Raw genomic sequence first — 7,771 nt, forward strand, 5'->3', positions numbered from 1 at the left:
AAGATTAAACTATAAACAACGACGCACGGTCAAAAGCATGATGGGTCCCCAAAATCTTGTTGCAAGCACAATGCTAATATGAGGGTAATCCCTAGATTCGGCTACCTAAAGCCAAAACAACCAAAATTGCTACTCAAACGCAACCCTTGAGCTTGGCCACACAAAACTGTGAGTTGGAGACACTCAAACCACAAGAGAAGTGGGCCACCAAGTCCATAGAACTGCTAAAATCTAGCTCAGCAATGCCTAAACCAATCTATCGCCCAAAATCACAGCGTGCTACTAATACAATGCCCAAATATCACGATGATGATACCCCTCAAATCTCAAACACATCTAGTAGCACGCCAACTGCAACTACAATCCAACCCATCAAACATGAGGCCAAGCTACAACCTAAGGACCAAACCTAGCTACGACCATTAGCTATTAAACTCTCTAATGTTGTTAAACCTCAACCACCTACCGAACTTAGACCCTCTTATAAGTGGCAATCAATTCTAACCTTGGTCACAGACTTAGCTGAAAATACTAGGGACGACTTGTTTGATTGCCTAAGATGCTTGGACGCTACTTTCATGGCATTGGCTAAAATCTACAATCGACTAGACTTAGATCTCTTGGAAGAACCTATAGCAATGGAAGGACGATATCGAAGGGTTTTCGAAAACAAAGTCGTGTGCACAGAGGACCCTGAAGAATTTCAAGATAGAAGATCAATCAAGCGAATAAGCAAGACGAGAAAATGGGTCGTACATAGTCAGACATGTCTTTGACAATGCAACATATGAGCTGACAGAATTGGATGGGACAGTGCTTAGAGTGCCAATTGCAAGAAAAGAATCAAGATTTTCAAGAAAAGAGATGAGGAGGATTATGCATTAGAAGATTTTTCAAGAGAAGAGCAATGAGAAGAAACTCCAGTAGAAGAGACAGATGATATGACAGATAACCTTGCTGATATACCAGAAATAGACAACGAAGAGATTGATCTGTTCGTGGATCTTGACGACAATGATCATGGGTAGTTGGCCCATCCGGAGGATGCGCAGGATCAGAGGGGGTGGAAATGTCGTGCTACTGCGTATCCGAGGTGTGGAATCCACCAAAAAGCTTGTGTGTGTGACATTCATGTTTTGTTATACCTAGTCGTTGTGTTTGCATTTTGTTCTGCGTGTGGCTTGTGTATTTGTGTGTGTATGAACCCTAGCTTTCCCGTAAGTGTGTTTCCATTTATCGTCTCAAACCCATGTGTGTGTTAGGACTTCGTTCCATTGTAAATAATATTATCTGTGTGCATTTATCTCTGTGTGTGTGTGTCAAAAATATTGAAAAAACCGATGCCAAGGTAGTTTGCTGAAGCTATCAAAACGGTACAAGAAATCTTGGATCTAAGATAAGAAGAAATACAAGAATGCCCTACAAGTGGACAATTAGGAGACTTGATGAATGGGTGAAGCTGGATCAGTTGGAACTTGATTCTACCGAACATGAGGGAGATGAAAAAGTTGATGATATGGCTGAAAGTATGGAAGCCTCAGATTCTCATGATGCTTCAGGAAACCATCTTCTCCTTGATGTTGGCTTATGGTTTTCGCAAAAATTGAAGGATCACTTTCTGAAAACCAGAAAGGATGCTCTGAATTTGAAATATATTGATCTAACGTACATGATTCGTGCAATTCCAAGCAATGCAGCAGATAATGTCTATTGCACACTTCTCGCTCAGAGTGCTACTCATGGAGCCATGGTAGGATATAGTGGTTTTACTGTTGGACCTGTTAATGGTCGGCATTGTTACATACCTACATCGAGAGTAACTGAGAAACAGAAATGCATCAATATAACAGATCGGATGTGGGCAAGGCTTCTGTCATCAACCAATCAACCACATTTTATGCACACTAATGAAGGAGCAGAGTCAAAAGTAAAGAAACAATTGAATGCCCTTGTTCGTGTTTAAGCGAACATTTTGGAGATACGGTAGAGTGTAAAGATTCAGAAATGTGCCTAGAGCTTCAACCTAGTCACTCCGGAAATATTGGAGCACAATCGTAATGACGACATTCTAGGGATACTGATTCCAAAATCATATACCATAATTGCATTTGCACACGGTGCCCGATTCAATAATGCAATTTGCAGGCAGATAGTATTTTGGGCTAGGTGTTTTTTAGTGCACTAATCCCTGCTTTCCCGGCGACAGGTCTTGGATCCAAAGAGAAAACTGATTTGACATCATGTATTCCGAGATTCTTGTGTGTGTGTGTGGATGGCAATTATCTAAAAGATCTGACAGTGCTAGGTCATGATTTGGCAAAGGTGGCTATAATCGATAATTCTCCTCAGGCTTAATTTGGTTTTCAGGTTGATAATGGCATTCCGATTGAGAGCTGGTTTGATGATAAATCAGATTGTACACTAGCAGGGCTCTTGCCCTTTTTGGGGGCTTTGGTTGGTGTCGTTGATGTGCGGCCAATTATTGCAAATAAGTTCAATCTACGATGAGTCCTGGATTTATCGGCAGCTCCGTTGATCCAGAGAAAGAAGAAAAACACACTCTGATATAAAAAAAGCATGGCCGCTCATCTTGGGAGGAAGAAGACGAGTCTTCTCTGGGAAATTCATGGATGAAAGGAAGAGGCGATGAATGAGATTCCTTGTTGTCTATTAAAGCATCCGTGAAGAGGCGCATGTGTGTTAGATCACCATCAGTGGTGGACAGTTTTATGAGATCCGAAGCATCGTTGAATTGTGCTCTTTGAGGGCATAAGAGCTTGGAAATTTATCTTCAGTTCCGTCGATCCAGTGGGATGACACACTTTGATATGTGTGCAAAATCATGGTAGTTCGTCCTGAGGAGAAGAAGAACAGCCTGTCTTGAGGAGAAGAATAGCCATCCTGGGGAGAAGAAAAACAGTCATCCCTGGGAGAATAATAGCAGTAATTACAACCAGTACTTGAGCTTAGAAAATAGTATGTTCTCCCATACGGTGCTAATAGATATGGTCTGAAAAGCTTTTGAATTGGAAACCCCTCATCCAGAAGTTGCAAAGCTTTCTTCTAATCCAAATGATGGCGTGTCAATGCTTCATGAAGAGTCATGTACAGATGCTCATCCCACAGCAGTTTCCTCTGGAATTAAGTACCATCAATCCTTGAACCATACCATCAAACTATCTTCAAGGAAGAAGTCGTGCTGTCCAAATTTCTAGCTCAGCCTATTTCTGTTTCTGATGCATGTGCATCATGGTAAATTTATGGCAGATCCAGGAACAGGGCAGATTGAAGGCTAACATAATCTATAAATATGGACAATTTGAAGACTGTCTCTAACCGTAAGCTATCTCAGTATCAGCAAATAGCCACCATGATGGAACTTGGATCAGAAGATTATCCATATTCATCCACTTTCTCACTCATGGATGAAAACCATACTCTTGGAAATTCTCTTCGATATGTATGGGTGGCCTAAGCCTAGAGGCCGCTTGGGTTTCTTCTTCTTGTACCTTGTATTTGTTATTGGCATAAATAAAACAGAGTCTTGGCATCATTTTCTTATCTTGCTTATTCTCTTGATTGATCTTCTATCTTGAAATTCATGAAGGTCCTCTGTGGACGCAACTTTGTTTTCGAAAACCCTTCGACAATGAACAGTCCCTTGCTCTTGGGAGGAGCCGAAATTTGCATTTGTTAAGGCTTTTGAAGCAGCTAATGAGTTAATTGCAAGATATCCAAGGAACAAGCAATCAAACTGTGTCTCATTATGTCGTATAGCAAGAACACGATCATGGCCGACGACCATGGCCACAAACCAAGAATTCAAGAAGTTGAAATAACTTGCTGACAACTACTCCTTCTTGTGGAAATGGTACACTCTACGACTGCAATGGGAGCTAGAGGGATGCCAAAATAATTGCCAACGCTAAGTAGCAACACGCAATAAAGGTATCCGAATACGACCCAAGCTATGTAGCTCCAACTTCATATAGGGTGTTGACTATCCTCCGTAATCGACCCCTCAAAGAACACATTAGCGAACATCCTTATTTAGATCGCATCCTCACTAAGGAGAAGTTGCATGTTGCTAGCCGAGTGGACTTTGGTGATTTATTGCTTGATTTTCTCACTTACATTAGACATGTAGGCATCCACCCTTTCGATATGGATAGCTATGTTAATTTATAATATAATCTGAATTTCTACGCCTGGCTCATGCAAAAGTAAAACACTAAGATTATGTTATGAAGACTCTTCATCCTCTAACCCTTTGATCCTAGGAAGGATTCTTTTCATTTTAGAAGGGGGAGGGGTAAGGTGAATCAAACCAAACACATAAGGAAAACAATAAAGGAAAAACACACATTGCAAAGGTAGGATGCAACAACTTGTGATTGAGGAAAATTTCAATAAAATTGAAAATCAATAGACTACTTGGAGGAAACAGTCTACTTCTGCACTCAAACATTTCAGTTCAGCAAGTATGTAGTCATTTCTTGTTGCTTGTAATTATTCTGAAAAACACTAATGGTGAATATGGCTTTATGACAAGCACCCATCATGGCAAGCCAAGAAAAGGATGACAATTTACCTTTTTCAGAAGAAGAACAAGCAAACTACGAACTTTCAGTGGGAATACAAGCCTTCAACCAGTTCAAGTTTCGGCATATCTTAACCTAGAAGACATGGCCATTGAAGAATGGGCTATGAGTCAGATCATTGAGCAGTGCAATTTGCAAAAAATATGTGGAAGCAGTAAGCCAAGGCTACTTTCACAGTGCAAAGTTCCTGAGGACTTTCCACAAGAACCGCAACACCATAACTGTGCATGAGGGAGAGGAAAATTGTCAAGTGCAAATTGAATTGACCCCAAAGCTAGTGGAAAAGACATTGAGCTTCGCAAAAAAAGTAGAGAGGAAGTCGAAGAGAGATGTATATGCCTTGCTAGGAATGGACAAGGTAAAGGTCAACACCAATGATGGCATCAGCTTGGCGGATATCCCAGATCCCGAAGTCCATTTCCAAGACAAGATGGTGCACATGTTATTCTCTAGTCAAAGGTACAACACCATCATGAGCCACATCAATGTCCCCCTACTTGAGAGCATCACAGAAAGGTCGTTGGATGAGGTGAACCTCAATGGTTTTGTGAGGAAGACCATTGAGACCTCAGCAAAAGTTTTGGCAACAGGAGGACATCCTGCTGGAGGAGAATCTACTACCACCAAGGCTAAAAGGAAAGCTTCATCTTCAAAGGTTGCAACCATCGGATTCGGTGGGGTTCTCATCACGATCATCAGGGTCTAGAGAATGAGTGCTACCCCATTTATTACAAATCTAAATACTGTGTATTTCTGACCTGAAGCTAAATGTATATCAATCCCAAGTGTAACACCACACTTCAATGCTCAATGTTAAGCATTAGATGCAAAGTCTGGAGCACAACCATGATGCCAAATGAAGAGGAGCAACTATTGAAGGTCTTGAGCATGCTAAAAACCAGATCTACATACCCATGCTTCAGCCGTGAAGAGATTGGAATACTGGTCCAAGTATTGGAGATGATGGGGAGGGTCCCCAAGTGCCCAATGATGGCTGCCAATAAGCTCAAATGAAGAGGGAATCTTCAAGCTTCAAGAAGAAGCTTCAAATCTAGCTGCTCTGCTTATAGACTCTTCACAATGAACTCTTCTTCAACTTCAAGCTTCTGCACCTGAAGAAATGCCAAGCTCCCGATTGCCTGAACCAAGCTCTAATACCACTTAGTTAAGTTAGCTACAATAGAGCTTCTCTATAGAGATGTAGGTTGAGAGAGAGAAGAGATAGAGATACACGAATTGTCATACTAAAGAGTGTACCGGAATAATGTTTTAGATAAGTATATGTACTATCTACAATGTGGGACCTTATGGGCGGTGGACATGGGCACTGCCCTTTATCCCAACAACTTTTTCAATTTATGAAATTGGATGCCATGAATCATTACCCATATGCACCTAACTGGGATTTTTAAATATTGCATCTCTACAAATCATTCAGCATGGTTTTTCATATAATTAGATACACGTAAATTAATATACCATATGTCATCATGTGTTCCATTTCCTATAACTGAATTCATCATATGTTGCATAATAAACAAATGCTCATTTCTATCTTCATTCTGTTATGAAAATGATGCATAGTTTCCTTGCTAAATTTTACTAGTGGAGATATTATCCTCCTTAGCATAATACTAGGCTACAATATGACCTATTTTGCCACAATAATGACAAACAATACTAGAATTGCTAGAACCTCTATTCCATCATCCACCTCTTCCTCTAGAGCTCCCTTGCCTCTAAAGTTTCCATGGCCTCCTAAAACCTACGTTTCGTTAAACTAACGATTTAACTTTTTTTTTTTAATTACCAACATGTCCCATACCATGGCATCTTGAAGAAGATATGCTATGTTGAGTGTGGAAATAACTTGTTTTTTTGGTTGATTTTTGTTGTTTTTGAGAGCTGAATGGTTGATTTTATGAGATGATTAATTAGTTTGGAAGTGGTTTGAGAGTGTTTTGGATGATATTGATTGTGTTTGGAAGTTCATGATGATTTTCAGTAGAGATATGAGGTTCTGTGATGTTCTGATAGGTTCTGATTGGTTCTGTATACCTTCTGTATAGCTTCTGTTTTGTTTTGTTTTGTTCTGATTGTTTTCTGTATGAAGCATGGATTGATGATTGATGTAGATTGAGATCTTATGAAATCTTATTGAATGGTTTGTGAGAGTTTGGAATGGTTTGAGTATGAGTTATGAGGTTTTGATGACCTTCTGTAACCTTTTGTAGGTCTTCTGTAGAGCTTCTGTCTCGGTTCTGTAATTGTACTGTAGCTGTTCTGTAGTTGTTCTGTGACTATTCTGTATGCTTCTTTATGTGTTTTGTTGGATGAGAGTGTAGCTTGGGAAAGTTTTCTAGCCTTGGAAAGAGGTGAATACAAGTGCAAAAGAGCTAAAAGAAGTGAAAGAAGTAGCTGCTGAAGACTCAAGTAAAGACTGAAGTGAAGTGACAGTAGTGAGCTATGAAAAGACATTGTAGTGGCTCTGGTGACTCTTCATATCAGACATACCTCTTGGGAGGGGTATCCACGACCTAAGAAGGATTATTGTGAGTGATTATAAGATATTGTAGTGAGGATATGATGCATTATTGATAGAGAGAGAGAGAGAGAGAGAGAGTCAGAGATAGCCAATTCTACTAAAACAGAGTGATTGTATGTGAGAGATTGAGAGAGAAGACTATGAAGATATTGAAGATGAATACTATGTGATGTATTTCCATTCAAAGATGGTTTATTCCTTTGCTTTCTTTGTACTATTGATGGATTTTGTGAAGATATTGAAGAATATAGTTGATTCTATCAAATCTGTGGGAGATCTACATGATGCTCTATGAAGATTTGTTGTGCCTGGTGTTCTTTTCTTCATTGTGATCATATGAAACCTAATAAACAAGCTTGTTGATGATAAAAGATAGATTTTCTTGCAAGAGAATTCCATTTTCCTTGGTGTTCCTCTTGGGGCTCCTTGTTTTTGGTGCGCAGCCGGGGAAGCTTGCCATCAACAAGCACCAGAAGAGGCTGAAAATGAAGGAAATGGCATTGCCAAGAAGAGAGGAATTCAATGGATGTTTGTAAAGTTCATTCTTCCACTAAAGAGTTGGAATTTCTCATAATCAAAGCCACTTTCCACAAGAAGTTCATCCCACAATGGTGGAAACACATCA

The 7,771-nt window shown here is 39.9% G+C and overlaps 1 pseudogene; it reads left to right on the top strand.

Annotated features, from left to right (window-relative positions):
* The first annotated feature begins 1,414 nt into the window (after nucleotides 1-1,414).
* Nucleotides 1,415-1,963, top strand: LOC148008832 (ATP-dependent 6-phosphofructokinase 4, chloroplastic pseudogene; annotated as a pseudogene).
* The last annotated feature ends 5,808 nt before the right edge of the window (nucleotides 1,964-7,771 follow it).

Source organism: Lygodium microphyllum, unplaced genomic scaffold, assembly GCF_053477565.2.
Source record: "Lygodium microphyllum isolate KBCC unplaced genomic scaffold, Lygodium_microphyllum_v1.1.10 scaffold_65, whole genome shotgun sequence".
NCBI classification, from domain to species: Eukaryota; Viridiplantae; Streptophyta; class Polypodiopsida; order Schizaeales; family Lygodiaceae; genus Lygodium; species Lygodium microphyllum.